This window comes from Rhinopithecus roxellana, chromosome 1, assembly GCF_007565055.1.
Source record: "Rhinopithecus roxellana isolate Shanxi Qingling chromosome 1, ASM756505v1, whole genome shotgun sequence".
Classification (NCBI taxonomy): domain Eukaryota; kingdom Metazoa; phylum Chordata; class Mammalia; order Primates; family Cercopithecidae; genus Rhinopithecus; species Rhinopithecus roxellana.
Window position 1 is genome coordinate 194,726,148 of NC_044549.1, and position 20,928 is coordinate 194,747,075.

Below are 20,928 nucleotides of genomic sequence, written 5' to 3' on the forward strand. Positions count from 1 at the left end.
CCCGGGAGCGCCCCAAGCCGGGCGGGCGCTGACCCCGAGCTCCTGCCGCCGCCCTGGCCCCGAACTTCCGCCCTCCCAGGACCTGTCCCGTCCACCCCGCGCGGTCCCCCAAGACCAGGGCCGAGGTGCCAACTTCCGCAGGCCGCGAGAAAGCCGCGCCGAGTCCTGCGGCTGTTTTCCGGGTTCGGGAAAGGCGGGGGGCGGGCGTGTCGGGCTTGGGACAGGGGAGGATACCGGGGCCACGTTCCCCAACCCAGGCCGCAGGGGCCCGGCCTCCCCGATGCAGACCACGGCGCCCTCAAGGGTTGCCCTCAGGTGCCGCGCGGCGGGCAACCTCCAGCCGTCACCCCAGGGAGCGTCCGTGGCGTGCCCAGACACCCCGCCCCGGCCCGAGGCGCTCAGACGGCGGCTGACTGCTGGGCGGCGCGGGGACTACTTTCCACCGCCCTCTCGCGCCCCGCCCCTTGTCCTCGCGCGGCGGAACGCTCCGCGCTTCGCGCTGCGCCGGCGGCGGCAGGATACAGCAGCTTTTGCGCGACTTATAAGAGCTCCTTGTGCGGCGCCATTTTAAGCCTCTTGGTCTGTGGCAGCCGTGTTGGCCCGGCCCCGGGAGCGGAGAGCGAAGGGAGGCGGAGACGGAGGAAGGTCCGAGGAGCAGCTTCGGTCCTCGCCGAGCCGCCACCGCAGGTCGAGGACGGTCGGACTCCCGCGACGGGAGAAGCCTGTTCCCTTGAGGTGCTTGGGCGCTCCTTTCCTTATCCTTCCGGGGCTGCTCCAGCTTCCTCTTGGAGCCAAACTTCGTCGCAGTCGCGCGGTCCGGGCGGCGGGCTGTGAGCCGGGCTGGGCGCAGCCAGGAGGCCTGGGGTTGGGAGCGGGGGGCTCAGGTAGGGGACGGTGGGGGCGGGCCGCGCCCGGGGCGCGGAGGGCGGCGGCCGGGCCCGGGTTCCGGTCGTGCTGCCTCTCGGGGGCCCCGGGGGCATCGCTTGCGGGGAGGGGGTGCCGCGGGGGCGCGTCCGGGAGCCCGGATGGCCGGCGGGGTGGGGGTGGGGGTCTGTGGTTTCCGTCCGGGGCTCTGGCCTTGGCCGAGTTTGGGGGAGGGACCCTGTGCCTTGGGATGCGCTGGGGCCGGGGTGGGGGGCGGGGTGGGGACGGGGGGCTCCGCCTTCTCAGCTCATGCGGCGAGTTGGGGTTCGGGCGCTGAGGCAGGGACACCACCCTAGGTCCCATCAGTCCTGGGGATCGGACCAGTGGACTTTCTCAAGATTTCTTCTTTCGTTCTTAAGAATAGAAATGTTGTTATTTTTTTTAATACCCTGGCTATGTGAGTTTGAATCGAAGCAACTTTAAACGTTAGAGTAACTAAACTCAGTGCAGCCGGTGCGATGCGTCAGTAGGGTGTGCACATGAAAAATCCATGTCTTGCACCTACATTGTAGTGTACTGTGCAGGTGAGTAAAAGCAGTGGGTAATGTACTGAGAGTCTTATGGATTTATGGTAGTGGGCATGAGACCCTGGTGAAATAAGAGGGTGGAGGAAGGCGAAGGTGATGGCTTACAGTTTTTTACCAAGTGAACTGCAGGATTCAGCCTCCGACTCAGAACGCTTCGAGAATTTTGTTCGTAGAAATAATTTAAATTTATTCAAATAGTTTGATGGCAGCTAAAATTGGGTTTTAGAGGATGTTGTTTTTTCAGCGGAGTGAATTTTCCCTTCGCTCCAAAACTGGCCAAATGGAGTTCAAGCACTGCAACTTCTTTGAGTGTTTTGTCTGAAGAGAGGACTTTGAACCGAGACTTTTCGAAGTTAAGTTCCTATAGCCCGCTTCTGAATCTGCCAAGCTTGAAAGCTTTGGCAGTTGGGTGTAGTTGTTGCCTTACGTTCTCTTCGCTTTTGGAGGGAGCATTGTCTCATACTTTGTATCTTCCAGACATCTGTGGTCTTCCCCCGTCCCCGGCCCCCCACCCCTCGAGTTTGTGAGTGGTGAATGAAGAGAGACTAGGCTGCTGGTATGCAGAGGTCGGCAAAAGGAAATCGAGGAGTGGTTTTAGTGAAATGGGAGCTTTGTATCTTGAATAATGGTGGCTTAGGCTAGACATCAACTTAAAGAGACGGCAGCATTTCCTTTCATAAAGTCTAGGCTAATGTTTTTCAGATCGCTAAGTTGTAGTTTGTCTGGAATTTAGGTAGCCATTTCAGTATTTGTCACTTGGTGAACGAAGATTCAGTACCTTCAGATGTCTTCGTATTGACTTGTATTCATCCTAAGAAATATTAAATATAGCCTCAAGTGTTATTTATGTTGTACCGCTGGTTTATTCCCTGCTTAAATTATTAACATACATTTCTACTTTGGAGGCTTTTCGTTTGAACTAAGGCTGTGCGACATTTATTTTACTTTTATATTTAGATCTTTGAAAATTTCTGATTCAAAAAAAGTACCCTTCAGGGTTTGAGGATGTACTTTCACACCAGACAAAATGTGGCTAATTTGCGCCCAATATTCATTACTTTGACCTAACCTTTGTTCTGAAGGCCATGTACAAGGACAAGGCCCTGAGATTATTGCAACAGTAACTTGAAAAACTTTCAGAAGTCTATTCTGTAGGATTAAAGGAATGCTGAGACTATTCAAGTTTGAAGTCCTGGGGGTGGGGAAAAGTAAAAACCTGTGCTAGAAAGCTTAGTATAGCATGTAACTTTAGAGTCCTGTGGAGTCCTGAGTCTCCCACAGACCAGAACAGTCATTTAAAAGTTTTCGGGAAAAACCGACTTAAAAAAAAAAAAAAAAAAAAGGTGGCTAATAAAAAAATGAAGCATTTAACAGTGTTCAGGTTTCAGAGTATTGAAGAGGGTTTTTAAAAACTGTTATCTGATTATTTCCTTTACTAGCATGATATAGAAAAGTGTATTTCCAATATTAAAATTTAGCAGACTGAGCTTACTGTTCCCGTTGATGACTGGAATAAAAATTGGCATAAGTGAAGGTCTGTATGCTTGTTTTCATACCACCACCACCAAGATAGGAAACGAGGAGGCAAGTTTCTTCAAGGGTATTTTGAAATGTGTTAGCAAAACTCTTGCAGATACTCTTTTTTGTTATAGGATGAGGTGGGGAGAGGCGCATGCTAAGTGTTTTTGAAACTAGGGATGTAGAGAATTAAAAGTTTGATATAATTTTTTTGTAGTTATAAGTAGCAGTGAAATTAAGTCTCTTGCAATAGACTATGTAAGTATATTTAGCCAAATGAAACTTCAGTGTTATTGAAATGAAATAATACATCTGTCCTGTTACAAGATTATTTTTATTTCTCTTGTGGTTTCCTAGCTGCTGATAATCAATAATTGTAGATGAGTAGGTGGTAAGTTTTAAGTTTGTACTTTGAGCTTAGTCGGAAGCATGCTTGACTGCCAACCCATGGCACAAAGGATGAAGGCTTTTAGAACTGGACAAACTTCTAACAAAAGGTATTTGCAACTCTTTTGTAGTGTGTCATGTTGATTTGTGACATTGTTTTTGAAAATACTGTGTTAACTTAGTTTTCTTGTAGCCCTCTTTATTGAAACTGTGGTATCTATTGTTGAAACTGCTTGACTGAGAACATTTTTATACCGTAAAAGTAAATACTAAACATAGCCCAGGAGCTGCTTCTGGTTTGTCCATCGTATGTAGCCATTGCCTCCTTGTACCCTCATTGAGAAGATACTGATTTGCAGATTCAGTTGTCCTTCTTTAACAGACTATGTAATATTGCAATTGTGATTGTGATAGGTAAGTGGGCCAATCGGTTAAAATAAATACATACTTCTCAGGTTTCACAAAAGGAAAACAATATGATTTGTGTTGATTGAAATGAGTAGGAGTTAACTTCTATAGTTTTTCATCACTTAAACTCGGGGAAAGTTCTTTATTTCCTCTGTTTACTTAAGAATGCTGCTTTTGTGTTTCATGCAAGACTGAGCTTGACTCAGTTTGAAACCTAGGCTCATCTGTTGAGGCCTGAACCCTGCTGTCCTTGAGGTATGCATATAATTTGCTTCCTCCCTAAGGAAAAAGAAGCTCTTGAAAGATAAAGTCAATCACATTAGGAACCCATTTTTAGGGTTTAGCCACTTTTTTTTTTTTTTTTTAAACTTAGGGGCATCTCTTCTGTTAAGAGACATTCCCCAATCTCAAAGTTTCCCTCAACTTTGTGAGTAGTGTTGGAGCATGTTTTCATTGCATGCTTGGGTCATGTTGAGTGCCCTCCAGTGGATATAGTGTAATGCTTGTGATTTTTTTTTTTTTAATTCCAAACAAGTTTATGTGGAATACATTTATGAATAGTTCTGATGAGGGAGAATCACCTAAGAAACCTTTGATTTCTGAAATCATACTACTTCTAATTAAAATACAGGCTTGAGAAAATGTCTTCTCAGCCAATATTTGCAGTAAAAAAGTTGGGAGGTTTTTTAAGGTCACTTTGAATAGGCAGTTCTGCTTAAATATATCGTAATGATAAACCAGAATCTCATTATAGTACTTTAGGAAGTAAAAGATCATAATGTTTAGCTGTATTGATGAATTACAGCAACTGAAATTCTCAGAAAAAAATAATGAAGATGTGAATTGTCAGTTTGTCTAAAATCAGTCACAGAGTAAAACGTAAGTGCTCAACTTGATTATATTAGGAAATAGAAATGAAGGCAATTCAGTGTATGTGACCTAAAATAAAATGCCCTTAGTTACCATAGGGTTGGTCTCATTTGTACGTAGTGGTGGGCCATGTTGAATTGTAAGTGTTTTGCCCTTTTAATTTTTTCTTAAAGAGCTTTCTCTAGCCTCCTATGTTAAAGTTCATGGTTTTTCTGTTAGTAATATTATTTTCTGAAAATCCATGTTTCAGATCAATCTAATTAGCAACATGAATGAAGCTTATTCTAAATTAGCTTTTGGAAGTTAAACGGTCAGCATATGGAAATATTTCAGTGTTTAGATTAAAAAATTTTTTTTTTCAGAATATGTTGCTAGAATGAAAATGTTAGCATAGGGAGGGAAAATGACAGTTATCAATGATTGCTTTACTTTGCCTATGGAATTCAGTGTCATTTTGTGGAAACTGGTATATGATTTTTTTTTTTTTACTACTTAAGAAATGTATTATTGCTATATTTAGGGTTTTTTTTTTTTTAAGGCAAGAATGCTTAAAGTGTTTTATATGAATGATTATTTCAGGGTGGATTAAATATTCCTCCATCAGGGACAATACTTGTAAATTAGTGATTTCCAAGTTGGTGCTTAGTATTTCCAGCATTTACTGTCTATAAGCTTCTCTTCTGATTTTTCAAGAGTTTTCTGAGAAAATGAGAGTAGGCTTCAAAGTTCTTTGAAAAATTATGTACATACAACTTACTGAAAAAAATGGCTACTGGGGACTTAAGTTTTCTCCTGAAATGGGTTACTTGCCTTCATTAATGTAGCATACTACAATTTGATGTTCAAGATATGTTACTAAGAATAAGATCATTTTCACAAGCCTTATATAGGATTGGTCTTACTACATTATAGTGGGAATGGCTACTCAAATGTCTCCAGGGCCAGTTAGGTATTGGGTAAATGGGACCATGTGGACTATTACAAATTGAAGTGCACATGAAGCAGCCAGTCATAATATGCAGCTCCAGCCATTGTGTGGGAATATAGTTTATGTTGCCAGATCATCTGATTTCTTTCCCCTAAGTGGGAAATCCAGATAAATGTACATCTCTTGATTTTCAAGTGTCGGTGAACAAAATTCATATTTTAAGATGCTGTATTCAGCACAAATTAAATACACTTATTTGCTGAATACTGCCAGTTTGTCCCTCTGCGGTAGTCCCATTTGAAGTACAGTGTTTTCATGATGATGATTCTGTGAAATAACTGGTTCTGTGAATGTACATAATTGAGCAGATAACATTGTTAAATTATTAGGTTTGTATTTATTTGGGCACTTGGGAAATGCCTTGTGTGAATTGATTATAGATTAGGAACTTAAAAAGCAGGATTCATATTATTGACTTACTGTGAAAACTAGGAAACCAACATTTTTAAAGTTAGGAATTAAGATGGCCAGGTTCAAGAATAAGGGGGAGAAGTAACTTTCTCATTACTTGGCCATCTTAAATAGAGTTCTTTAAGTGTGTTTTTAAGAGGTCTCAAAACTTAATGTGAAGGCACTTAAAATGCTGGACAAATTCTGTGTATACAACTCACATCAGCCCTAAATTTTACTGGTCTTTAAATCATGTCCTTTTTACCAGAAGTTTGCATTTCTAAGCTAAATTATTACTGTTAGACTACATCCAAAACTTAAAAAACAGTTTAGGTAATTAAAAATTAATTGAATATGTTTTACTTCAATTAATGGCTTATGGCTTTTTGGTCAGTTTATGTAGGCAGTTAAATCGATTTTGGTTAAATCTTTTGCTGCTAACAAGGTATTTCCAGAATTTCAGAAGTGGGGTAGCCGGGCGCGGTGACTCACGCCTGTAATCGCAGCAGTTTGGGTGGCTGGGGAGGGTGGATCACCTGAGGTCAGAAGCCCAAGATCAGCCTGGCCGACGTGGTGAAACCCTGTCTCTACTGAAAATACAAAAATTAGCAGGGCATGGTGGCAGGTGCCTGTGATCCCAGCTACTTGGAAGACTGAAGCATGAGAATTGCTTGAACCCGGGAAGCAGAGGTTGCAGTGAGCTGAGATCACACCACTGCACTCCAGCCGGGCCAACAGAGCGAGACTCTGTCTCAAGAAAGAAAAGTAGGGTGTTTAGTCTTCAAACTCCGTGTTTAAGTGACTGGACTGAAAACGTAAATCATAGGCCGGCGTTGGTTTAGAAAGTATCATCTGAAAATAATGCTATAGTCTGCAGTTATTTTTATTATGATATGATGGTGTAAAATACAAGCAGATTAGTGGACCTTTTATGAAATATTAATCCTAGAGGCGTCTCACCCCCTGGTCTATCCCACAATCTCCATGAGACTCTTCGTAGAACCACTGTAAAGTTTCTTTTGTAATATCCCAGAAGTTTCCTACCTCTGGTATCTTTTGAACTTGTTCATAAGGCTTCCCCTGCTCCCCTGCCCTATGATGGTTTGAAGAGTGTGAACATCTGAATGATGCTGGGGTGAAACTGCTTCATAAGACTTCCATTTTCTCCCCTATTTATTTCCATCTTTTTATTTCCATCTTTTAATTTTTTCATTAATATCCCCACGGTTTTACCTCTGTTTTAGTAATTCACATATTGCTGGACTAGTTCTTTTTAACTGACCTGTAACAGATATGTTAAACCGTTTAAAACTTGGGGGGTATTTTTAACCTACTTTAAGTTAATTTCAAGTTAGTCTACATGGCATATAAACCTTATGATTAGTAAATCTTAAATGCTGGTAGCTGAGTTGGAAGCCAAAGATGTACAAAAAATCTGAAGGGTTTGGTTTAGTTTGATAAACCTCTCTTACAGGGTTTTGTAATAGTAGCAATATATATATGTGCATATATATAGCATACGTTATTGGACGTCCATATAAAAATGTGTAAGAAGTTAAATTTACTGCAAAATGTCTTGGGAGTGCAATTTGAAGATGATCTTAAGTGGTGATAGTAATTTGCTACACTGAGGGATAGTTGTTGCAAACTGCTCCCAATTTTCCTTTACTGTGAAGTAAACGAAACAGCTGTAATAGGGATTACTTACTGTACTCTTTCTTTTTTTAAGTATAATTAAGTGGTTTTGGGGTAAGGGTATAGGGAGTGAGTGTCTTTGAAGTTTGGCATATACTAGATGAATGCCACATGTATAAGGGAGGAACAAGGGATTCTTGGAAATATTTTTCAATCCAAGTAACTTTGGAGGCTTCCAAGTGGAGTTCAATTCCCCTGTGTAGGAAAGTGCTGAGGTAGACCCTTAAATTCCTTTCTGAGCCTTTGAATGTCCTCAAACTTCGCTTATACTTTATAGTTCGTTTAGATACAAAAGTTACAAACTAAATTCTCTTTAGGAAACATAATACGCTGACATAGCGCTCTTCAAATAGATTATAAATTTAGTGTATCAATTTCCTGGCATTTTGCGGAATTTTATTGTTTAGTTTTCAAGCCCAAGTGTTTTGTTACTTTGTATATTGTAGTTGTCCTGCATTGATCACTGTTTCCTGCTTTACTTGTGCTGTCATTTTTCCTGGGTCGTGATTCAGAGTGCCAACCATTCTGTTCCCCATAGAATAAGAAATAAGAGGCTAGAAAGTTCAGAGATGAGATATCTAGGAATGCCTGAAGATCAAGGGTCACCCTTGAGGCAGAGTAAATATGGTTAAAATGGTATTACTGATAAGTGGATGCTGGGAAATATTAAAATTTGATTTTTTAGAAGAATACTTATTTCTCATGCTTGAAGAGCACCCTCACTATATGCTAAAGGGCCTCAGGTTTTTCCTTATTGCAATTATGCTGCAGATTCTATTACATTTGTCTGAAAAGATCTAAGACAGAAGGGCCGTTTAATACCTTCCGTTTTCTCCTCAACTTCCCCTGTCTTCCCCATCAGGAGCTAAATAGGAACCCCTTCACCTTGTTACCATCAAACTTCGTCAATGGTCTGTCTTTAAAATGAAGGAAGTAGTACTGCATTCTGGTCAGAGGCCAATCCTGAGGCATGCCTTTTCAAGGACTTGTTACTTTAGTTACACTGGCCCTTCTCTGTTAACTCTTATCCCCCAGACTCTATTCCTGTTGCTTTTTTTGGTCCCCATCTCCCACCTTTCATCATCTGAAATCCATTCATTGTTACTTCTGGAATTCAGTCGTTAGAAAATCCTTTATATTCTTAATCTGTTGTGAATGTTCGTTTCTTATTTCAGCTGTAACCTAGCCTTCTCCCCAAGAATGCTACTTCCCTTACAACTCTCTCAAGTGGTGAATTTTTCCCTTCTTGCACACCTTGTAACACTGAACTAAGAGATGTGTGGACTAAATGTCTGCTTTTTTTCCTCATTGTCTTGTCTTGACCTTTCTTTTCCAAAACTTCAAGCTTTGACTTTCATGTGATCAAATTATACCACCCATTGCCCGTCTTCATTTCAAGCACCTGCAGACCTTGTTGGGTCATTCACATCCTTCCTTGATCACTTTATTAGCTCTTGGCTCAGTTGTCACTCTCTCTTATTTCTGTCATAATTCTTGATGACATCACTATCCATGTAGAGCAGTACTGGTAAAGATGTGGTCTGGTAACTGTTTGTTACCTATATTGAATTAAGATAAGGAGTTATGCCAGAATGTAAGTCACCTGTGTCACTAAGTTTACTGTTTAGCTTACTTTTTTTTGTAGCAAGATTTTGATGAAGGAAGCAGTATGTTGATTTACAGTCTGGTACAAACTTTGATATAGAAGATGCTTCCAATATCCTGGTCTCTTAGTTCCTTGATTTCTTCTCCTCCAGTAATCTTACTTTCTATCCTAACTCAACTACACATTCCCATTGTCATATTCTAGACTACTCTGTCTTTTATCAGTAACTGTGCTCCCTTCCCCCAATCTCATTTCAGGCATCCCACTTTCTAATTCCTCTAGTAAATATGTCAACTCCAACAGCCCATCAGTCCCATTGGGACCTACAGTTTATCCAAGCTTTTCCCTGTTCCTCACCCTCACTTCTATACAGCTGAAGTTTCATACTGAATTATAATCACTTTCCTGTATACACGTTCAACAGTCTTGTCCCTCCCTGGCTTCATGCCCAGTGGTCTCTTGTATCTATGACCATGTCCTTTATCTTCTCCTCTGTCACTGGAAGAACTGTAGCCTTCCAATATAAGGCCACCCAGTTCATTTGCACACCAGATTCCATCCCCTCTTGCTCTCAAGAATATTACTGTGGCATCTCTCGTTTCTTGTATCAATGGTTTTTCCTACCCTACTGGCCTTTTCCATGAGCAAACATGCTATTATCCCATTATAAAAAAAAATTTTTTTTCTCTCCATCTCTCCTTTCACTCTCCACCTCAGTCTCTGTTTCTCTTTCCAGCAAAATAACCTTGAAAAATTGCTTTATGCACTCCCCTTTTTCTTTTGAACCCCTACCAGTGACCACCACGTTATAAATTTGTAGTTGTCATCTCACTTAATCTGTTAGTATTTGGCACCATTGCTACAATTGCTTGAATGCCTTTTGGTTGGTTTCCAGGCCACCATGTCTATTAGCAGGTTTTCAAACCTCTTACTTCACTGGCATTTCCTTCTTTGTTTTTTCTGTTATCTTTCTGATCTCTATTGGAGTGGCTGAAGGTTTAGTCCTTGAATCTCTCCTTTTTTGTTGTGCGTATTTACTCCAGTCTCATAGCTTTATACAGATGGTATTTACATCTGTTGCTAATGATTTACAAATTGATATCCTTAAACTGATATCCAGCTACTTTTTGGTCAGCATTTTGGATGTCTAGGAAGCTTCTCAAACTTAATATATCTAAAACTGACCTCCCAGTTTTCCCCAAAGCTGCAGTCTTTTCTGAAATGCAATTCTGTCTTTCCAGTTACCTAGCTTAAAACCTTGCAGTTGTTGACTCATCTTTCTCTCATACCCCATATCTAAATTCTCTCTGCATACCTTGTCTGTTCTCCCTTCAAAATAAAGTCATATGTCATTTTATAATGGGGATACATTCTGAGAAATGCGTCATTAGGAGATAATCATGGTTGTGCGAACATCAGAGTATACATAGACAAACCTAGATGGTATAGCCTACGCACATCTAGGCATAGGGTGTGGCCAATTACTGTAATGAATACTTTAGGGAATTGTAACATAAAGGTAAGTATTTTTACCTAAACATATTGAAACACAGAAAAAAGTACGGTAAAAATATGATATCAAAAATAAAAAATGGTACACCTGTATAAGGCATTTATGATGAATGGAGCTTGCAGGACTAGACATTGGTCTGGGTGAGTCAGCGAGTGACGAGTGAGGGAATGTGAAAGACCCAGGACATTACTGTACACTACTGTAGACTTTATAAACACTATACACTTGGGCTACACTACATTTTTTAAAAGATTTTAAAAGACTTTTTTCAATAATAAACCTTAAATTACTGTCACTTTTTTACTTTGTGAATTCTTAATTTTTTAAACGTTTTGACTCTTGTAATAACACTTAGCTTAAAACACACATTGTACAGCTGTATAAAAAATTTTCTTTATATCTTTATAAACTTTTTTCTATTTTTAAAATTATTTTTCACCTGTTAGCTTTTTTGTTAAAAAACTAACATGAACACATTAGCCTAGACCTACAGAGGATCGGGATCATCAGTATCACTGTATTTCACCTCTGCATCTTGTCCTTCTGGAACGTCTTCAGAGGCAGTAAACAAATAGAACTGCCACCTCCCACGATAACAGTGCCTTCTGGAATACTTCTTGAAGGACCAACCTCTGGCTGTTTTATAGTTAACTTTTTTTTTTTAAAAAGAAGTAACAGAAGGAGTGCACTCTAAAATAATGATAAAAAGTATAGTAAGTCCATAAACCTGTAACACAGTCATTATCATTATCAAGTCTTGTATACTGGACATAACTGTATATGCTATACTTTTTTTTTTTTTTTTTTTTTTTTCCGAGATGGCATCTCACCCTGTCACCCAGGCTGGAGTACAGTGGCGCTATCATAGTGCACTGTAACCTCAGACTCCTGGGCTCAAGTGATCCTCCTACCTCAGCCTCCCGGGTAGCTGGGACTACACCAGGCACCCCACCATGCCTGGCTAATTAAAACAAATTTTTTTTTGTAGAGATAGGGTCTCACTCTGTTGCCAGGGCTGGCCTTGAATTCTGGCATCAAGTAATCCTCCCACTTTGGCCTCCCCAAAGTGCTAGTAGCGTCACCACAAACACCATGAGTAGAGCATTGTGCTGCAATGTTATGATGGCTACAACATCATTAGGTGATAGGAATTTTTCAGCTCCATTATAATCTTGTGAGACCACTGTTGTATGTGCAGTTCATCATAAACTGAAATGTCCTTATGTGATGCATGTCTGCATATCCAGAAATCTTAATCATTTTTCACTGAAGCCATGTCTTGCCATGCCATCTTTTGCCTGTATTATTATTATTCAGCTTTTATTTTAGATTCAGGGTGTACATGTGCAGGTTTGTTACAAGGGTATGTTGTATGATGCTGAAGTTTGGGGTACGGTTGAACCAGTCACCCAGGTAGTGAGCATAGTACTCAATAGATAACTTTCCACCATTACTCCTCCATCCTTCCCTGTTTTTGTCCCTGTCTATTGTATCTTTATGTTCGTGTGTACCAAATGTTTAGCTCACTCTTATAAGTGAGAATATGTGGCATTTGATTTTCTGTTCCTGTGTTAATTTGCTTACAATAGTCTCCAGTTGCATCCACATTGCTACAAAGGACATGATTTTGTTCTTTTTTACAGGCTGCATCATATTCCATGTTGTATAGGTACCACATTTTTCTTTATCCAGTCAACCGTTCATGGGCATTTGGGTTGATTCTATCTTTGCTATTATGAATGGCTTTTGCCTATATTATTGGAAAGGCCTTCTAACTGGTGTCCCTGCTTACACCTTTTTCACCCTTAAATGTGTTTTCGACGTGGTCACCAGAGTAACCCTTTTTATAACGATAAATCATGTAACTTTTTGGTTCAGAAACTTCTGGGGGCTTACCATTTCATTCAGTAAAAGTTCAAGCTCCTGTATACTCACATCCTTCATCACCTGTTACTTTTCTCCTCTCACTCTTCAGCCTTGTTGTTTTTTTTTCAAACTGATGAAGCCTTCATGGCTGATGTCAGATATTTTGTCCATTGAGATCTTCCTTGTTGACTCAGTTGCACTTGGTCATATTATTTTCATTTATTTGGCATATCTAATCATAGTCTGAAAGTTTGTCTACTTATTTTTCCCTCTTTGAGGGTCCTTGCCCTGTTTTTGTATCCCTGATAGCTGGACAGTATCTGGAACTTACAGGTGTTCAGTAAAGTTTTGTTGAATGAATATTCTGGAATCACCCAACCTTTTTTTTCCCTCCAGTCATTTTTCTTCTCCCTTTCACTGCCTGAAAGATGTCCTTTGTATATGGTTCCACTTATCACTGTCATCCCAGTTTGTGATATACTATTCTAATGTATTATTATTAATACATTTCCAATGAACTTGCTCTTGCTTTGAGTTCACCACTGGACCTACATGTTGGCCAATCAAATGGATACTTTTAGTCTTGATGGACTCCTGCATTTGGCACATTTCTTACCTCTAGCACAGCACTGTCCAGTAATCCACACTTCCTGGGACAGTTGAAATGTTCAGTGTCTGTGCTGTTCAGTTGGTAGCAACCAGCTACACGTGCCTATTAAACACTTGAAATGTGGCTGTGTGGCTAGTGGCTATTGTGTTGGAGAGTGCAGTTTTAGAAACTGCTGTTTTTCTTACATGGCACTAGATTTAGTATCACAATCTAATTGTGCAAGCCCGATAGGTAGGAGTCATCTTTATTCCTCTTACTTAATTTTTCTCATCTACTATATGCAGTTCATCACATCAACAGAACCTGCTGTTTTTACCTCCTAAATATTTCTTTAGTCTAACTACTACTTGTTCCTAGTGCCACCCCCATCTATCAGCTGGAATATTGCTATAGCTGCTTTGCAGGTTTCCCTTCTTTCCTGTTCCCTTCTAGTTTTTTGAATTAGAGTCAGCATGAGCTTTTAAAAACTCAGGTAAGATTGCATTATTCACCTGCTAGAACCTTTCATGACTTTCAGTGTCACATAGAATAGAAAACACTTTTCTTACCAAAGGCTAGAGAGCTGTACGTGATCTGGCTATTTTTAACGTTTCATCGCACTCAACCTTTTCCTTTATAATCAAAGTACTCTGATCTCAAGGGTTCTTGAAAGATGATCATGTTCTTTAATGACTTTGGGTTTTTGCTTGTTATATTCTATTTCTAGAATGTTTCTTCTCTGTTCCTTACATGCTGTCCCTTTTACATCCTTCTTCAGGTCTCAGCTTACATGTTACCTTCAAGAAGCCTTTGACCACGCTAAGTGGGACCTTCCTTCCACTTCTGCTGTGTAATCCCATTCCCTTCTCCCACTTGTTAATTAGTTACATGCTTTTTTTGTAATTGTTTATTTGGTTATCTGTCTCCCTCAAGAATGCAGGGACCATGTCTGCATTCTGCAGTAATCACTACTGCACACCCAGAATCTATTACAGATCCTGGCATGTAGCTGATGCATAAATATTTCATGAATGAAAGGCTATGCATTGTATTTATGCTATTGGTATTGCTATGACCTGAAACTAAAAGGAGCTGTAGGAAAGATTTCTTATGGAACAAAAATATCCCTTTTGATTAATATCACAATCTCGTAAATTGAGAAAACAAAAAAAATATATACCAGTGGAGCACTCATGTATAGTTTGAGGTTATGACTCATTTGTTGGTGTATTTTTGGACTCACAATAGAACAAAGATTAGGGAATATTCCTTAAAGCTCTGTATTGAAATAACGAAAAGCAGTCACATTTTGATAATAGAAGCTTCCTAGCTTACTCTTTCTGCAGTCTTCTTTTCCTAAATATAAGAGAGCCTCATAATTATGAGGCTTACTACTAGAGTAAGGCAGTCAAAGGCAGCAAAATGTCTTTCTGTTTTAAAGAATAACATAAACTTGATATGTATGGTGGGGGACAGAAGGTTTCAGAAGTTTAAGAATGTGTTGTGTTAACGAATAGATGATTCTCAAGCAGCTTATGCTAGGGTTACTCTGTTTAGTCAAGGGTTTTTTCTTCTTTAACTTGGGTTCATTTCCTAATGTCACACATGAAGTTTGGATCATATGGTTTGACTTTAGCTATAGTCCTTAGCTATGGGGAGCAGCATCAGCGACCTGTGACACATAAATTAAAAATACAATGCCAGGGCCCTTCCCCAGCCCCTCTGATAGAGAACCTGTTGGTCATCTGTATTTTTAGATGTTCCAGGTTAGTCTGATTAACACCCTTGGTTAAGAACCATTGGGAGGATCTGGTTGCGAGTTTAAGGGGGACCTTCAAGCCTGTAGGTCTTTATAGTTTAAAAAAAAAAAAAAGATTTTAAAAATCATGCAAATGTTGTGGCTGAATTCTGGTTTAGCACATACTGCTTTTAATGGCCTGAAATGTTTTTTCCAAATAAATTGTCTTGTTATAGCTTTCATGTGTGATTTGGTCCAGTTTCTTGTTTTTGAAGATACTTATGGGGAAAAAAACTTTGTAATTTCTCTTAGTAACATATTAACCCACTTAAAAACCCTTTCTGTTACAGGTCTTCACATTTAGGCTTAATGTGCTTAATTAAAATGTAAAAATACACCTGCCTTTGTTCTCTGTGAAAGTATTTAATAAATAAATGAGGGATTGGCAAAGTACTGCCCACTATCTGGTTTTATATGGCCTATGACCTAAGAATTGTTTTTAGATAGCTTAAAAAAAAAAAAAAAAAAACCCAAAAGGATAATATTTTGTGCTGTGAAAATTACATGAAATTCAAATTTCAGTTTCTGTGAATGAAGTTTTAATGGAACACAGCCATCCATGCTCATAAGTGTGCATATTATCTGGCTGTTTTCACTGCAATAGCAGAGTTGAGTAGTTGTGACAGAGTTTATGGCCCACAAAACCTAAAATATTTACTTCCTGATGCTTTACAGAAAAAGTTTCCTGAATGTTGTTCTAGCTATACATTATTCATAAATGAATCTTTCGTGGTTCTGAAGGCATTTAAGAAATCTCTTAGGTTATAAATTGGCCTGGTGTGGTGGCTCATGCCTGTAATCCCAGCACTTTGGGAGGCCGAGGTGGGTGGATCACGAGGTCAGGAGTTCAAGATCAGCCTGGCCAAGATGGTGAAACCCCGTCTCTACTAAAAATACAAAAAAAAAAAAATTAGCTGGGTGTGGTGGTGGTGGGCCTATAATCCCAGCTACTCGGGAGGTTGAGGCAGAGAATTGCTTAAACCCGCGAGGTGGAGGATGCAGTGAGGCAAGATCGTGCCACTGCGCTCCAGCCTGAGCGACAGAGTGAAACTCCATCTCAAAAAAAGAAAAAAACTCTTAGGTTATAAATAATTGTTGTAAGCTCTCCAAGCCTCCATATTACATTTTGTGTGTTCTCCTTTTCACTTTTTGAGCATTTTATTTTTTATTAGCACATTCCGTTCATTAAGTATTTAAGAGCTTAATATATGCCAAAGCACTTTAGAAACAGTGAGAAACTTTCTAAATGTACAGTCTCAGCCCTCACAGAGTTCACTTCATTGGGCTCTTTAAAATTTCTTTTTTTTAAAAGGTCAACGTGCTGGTATAGTGAGGAAGGGAAACTCTTACAACAAGTGGAGTAGAGGAAGGTTATCATTATGGGATATAATTTGGAGGTCATTGAGTACCTGCCATTAATTCTGCCTGTAGTCTGAATGTAGAGATCAACATCTAGAAACTTTTTTGAAATAAAATCTTCAATTTCTTTGGCATATCTAGTACTATCTAGCTAGGCATATAGTCAAAGTATGGTGTATATTTCAAATATTAACAGTTTTTTTGGGCTGTAGTCACTGTTGAAAGGATATCGTTCTTTACTATTACATGTGATACCTGTATATAAAATTGGCTAATCCCTGTCTTTCATTTATCTGCAACACTGACTGTTACCAGTTGTCTCTTAACTTTGGTATGGGGGTGGCAATATGATTAGATTGAAAGGGTACATGACTGAGCCACAGGCAGACCTGGATTTGAATTTTAACTGAACGGTTTATTAGCTAGTCTTACATAAATACTGCTAAGCAGTTTTCTTGTGATACTTTGAGGAATGATGTCTTCTTTATGAGATTCAATGAGATAACATATTAGGCTCAGAACCGAAGTTGCTAGGAATTTAATTATGCTACCTTGTTAAGTATGTCAAAGGCAGAATTCAGTGTTTAGCTGATACCACAAGGCAGTAAGTATCCTAAAATTATGCTGTAAAAGATATAAAGATGCTGTAAGTGACTCAGAAGCCTGGTAACTTTGTAATGCAGTTGATTCTTAGAATACTGTCACTTTAACAAAATAGGAGCTAGGAATGGACAAATATTTATTAAATTACTAAAATAGAAAATTTGTTGATACATGTAAAGTGACATTTGCTTAAATATGGAAAAATTTGCAGTACTATTTCTTTGCTTTAGAAAACATTGGTTATCACTTTTTTTATTTTTAGCAATTTGTTTTTGCCTTGAGGCAAGATGGTTGACTGAGTGGTTGCCACATTTCTTTTTGTACAAGGTCCATTTCATAGGCCACCTAGCTTTTATGCTTAGAAACATTTCCTTAACGTTATATTTCAGTATTTGGCTAACCTATATAGGGTTCAATTATGTAGGCTAACCTTCTCGGACAAATATTTCTAATATACTTGGTTCTGCAGATGTATACAATCATATATGTAAAAAAGATGCCTTGCATACTTGATATATGTTACATTTTTTTTAATGTGTACCTTTTTCATTCTCTTTAATGACTGTATGGTATTCCACCATCCCCCTCCTGTCACCTGGACAACTGCAGTAATCTCCTAAATGGTCTTTCTGCTTTGCTGTTGCCCCTTAACTGTCTTTTTTCCCCTTTATAGCTGCTGGAGTGAATTTTAGAAAGTCTAAATCATACATCACATTGCTTCACTGGCTTCCCAGTACACTTTGGATTTTATTTTACATCCTTACTGATCTGATTCTCATCTCTGTCTCTTCATGGTTCCCTGCCTTCTAGTTACACTGGTGACCTTTCGATACCTTTACCACATTAAGCTCATTCCTTCCTTTTCACTTGTTCTCTGCCTGGAGTGTTCTGCCCCATCTTTACATGGCCAGCTGCTGCTCCTCTGATGAAATGTCTCTTCCTCACAGGCCTTCCCTGACCACCCGCTAGAGTAGCATACCTTCTACCTTATAAACTTGTTTATTAGCATTTCTCACTCTAAATTTTCTTTTTTTAATTGCTTAATTCCCTAACAGTAGAATATAAGCTTCACTGTATTTATGACCTTGAGTCTCTTATTACTGTAATACCAGTAACATAAAGGGTGTTTAAAATTTGTTCAGTGGGTGAATATATATTCCATTTAATTGATAAATTATTATTATTCCATCCCCTGTGGATGGACATTTGAATAATTTCATCTTTTTCTCTATGAATGCTTCACTTGGCATGCTTCTGACAGTATTGCCACAGAATACATTTCTGTTATAAAAATTGAATTTTTAAGTCAAAGGGTAGTTACACTGATGTTTAATGGATAGTGCCAGCTTACTATCAAAAGTTTCTGCTAGTTTCACCATATCCTTATTGGCAGTAGATACTAATCAATCTTTTCAATCATTGCCAATCTGAGAAGCAAAAAGTGTAAATGGGTTTAAACATCCTTTGTATATATTCATTGCTCACTTTAGGTTTTTCCTTTGCAATGTTGTTTCTTGCTCTTTCCCTGCAGTATAATTCTTTCTTCTTTTTGACTTGTTCCCAGTTTTTCGTGTACTGTGGATATTAGCCTTTATGTTACACATGTTCTAGTATGTCATTTTTTGAATTACTTCAAACGTGATTTGTTGCTCAAATTTTAAAAACTACATACACACACAGATTATCTCATGTTTCCCTTTTTGGTTTCAATTTCAACTCATGCTTAATCAGTTCATCGATTGGGCATGGTTTTAGTCTTAATATATACCCATATTTTATCTCATTGTTCTATTTTTTACATGTAAATATTTGGTGAATATAATAAGGATGAAAAAATGATAGTTGGAGTGACAAGCCCATTTCTCCTAATACTTTTAATCAAGTAATCCACTAATTGAAATATTACCTTCTTCATTTATGAAATTACCACATTATATCTGGGTGTTTTTCTGCCTACTACAGTCTCTTACCCATTTCTTTCCTAATAATACAATACTTGAATTGCTGTGGTTGTTGATTTATAATGTTATCTTAGTGATAACGTTATAAATGTGATGTAACTGGTTCCTTCTTATAGTTCTTCTTAAATCAAGAACAAGACATATCTTCCCATGTACTGTTGTATGTATTTCATTTTACTGTTATGAATGAAATCTCTGTCCTATTTGTGTATAGGAAAATAGTTTTAGTATGTCATTGTGGCCACTTTTATTAAAAATTCAGTTAAACTAAGAGTTGTTTTCTGTTCAGCCTTATCAGACTATAAAATCCACATAAAAGGGGTATAAAAATGTCTCAGGACACTGGGCTCAGATGATTCTCCCACCTCAGCCTCCCAAGTAGCTGGGACTACAGGGGCATGTGCCACCACACCCAGCCATTTTAAAAATAAGTTTAAAAAATGAAATTAGTATTTTTAGTAGAGACAGGGTTTCACCATGTTGCCCAGGCTGGTCTTGAACTCCTGGACTCAAGCAATCCATCTGCCTTGGCCTCCCAAAGTGTTGGGATTACAGGTGTGAGCCACCACACCTGGCTGAATTGCAGCTGTCTTTAATACTTTTTTCCATCCTATTCCCTTTGCTGCTCCCAGGCCTGCTGTATTGGTAGCCCACTATTAAGAAGCTAGTGTATATTCTTTGCATACTTTTACTTCATAAACTATATGAAGCATTGTTTTGTTTTTTAACTTAATTGGTATAAAATTATATTTTGGAAATTCAGTATGTTTTGTGAAAATTACTTAGAAAATGTGCCTGTGAGGTAAAGCCTATTCAGGATGTATCTTAAAGGAGATAGCTGTGCTTTAACATATTAGTCTTTTTGGCTGCTTATGTTAATATAAGTTAGAGAAAAACAATCTGCTTTTTGTGATAATTTGTTCTTGGAGATATAGTGAAAGATTGTTTTAAAACATTGTCTTTTTTTTCCTCCCCGGAGTACCAGTACTATTTATTTTAGGATGTTACCGATCAAAGATGCTGTGTGGAGTTACTCATTGGTGACACTAACAATAAATCACACATGCAAAGGATGTTACCATAATCTAATGATTTTAAACAGTAAAATTATATTCTAAGACATCCAGTTGGCCTAAATGTGCTATATCAATGACTATTCAAGGGGCTTTTTATGTATAATATATACAAGTACTTCACAAAAATATAAAAGGATGACAGTGACATCAAAAATCTGGCAAGCCAAAAGGCTACATTATACGTAGCAAATAAATAAGCATATAAACTTATTGGAATTTAAAACCTTGTGGGATGGGTGGGTGATGGTATATATGTTAGATGTGTGAACGTATCTATTAAAAGTTGTGTCAGATAACAGCTGATACTGGCAAGCCCTTGGTAAGATGGCAACATGTTCAGTACGTTCTGTGAAAATTATGTCAGTTTATGATCTGTCAGTATTTTGGAGCTATGCATGAAAGGACTTAAAATTCTTACCCTTTAACTCAGTAATACTATTTCTAGAACTTCTGGTGATATAGGAAATTAAGAGAATTATTTATATGCAAGGTGTTTATTGAGGCATTGTTGGAATAATAGACAAAATGGGGAAGAACAAGCTAAGAATGGAGGAGGTGGCTTATAGTATAGACATACAATACAATCCAGATGATAATATTTTATAATAGTCTTCACAAGGGATTTTATATTTTTATTTTAAAAAATACATAGCAGTGAGAGTTTAATATCATTCCAAATATACCAAAATGTCATCATTTACTGTGTAGTGGAGTCATGATGGAGATGATAAATAAAAATACTAATTTATACTAGGCATATATTACTTTATGGCTGAGGAAGGAAGACAGTTAAGAAGAAAAGAAGAGCTCATTCTGGAAACATACTAATTTTTCCCAGCCATAAAGAGAT

At 38.7% G+C, this 20,928-nt stretch overlaps 1 protein-coding gene across 3 annotated transcripts in view; it reads left to right on the plus strand.

The window, feature by feature from the left end:
* Window positions 1–495: 495 nt before the first annotated feature.
* Window positions 496–20,928, plus strand: part of CTNNB1 (catenin beta 1) — a 40,960-nt gene continuing 20,527 nt past the window's right edge. For all 3 annotated transcript variants that reach the window (XM_010374294.2, XM_010374295.2, XM_010374296.2), the window contains exon 1: window positions 496–735. The gene's annotated coding sequence lies outside the window, so the exon portion shown is untranslated. The remainder of the gene's footprint in view (window positions 736–20,928) is intronic.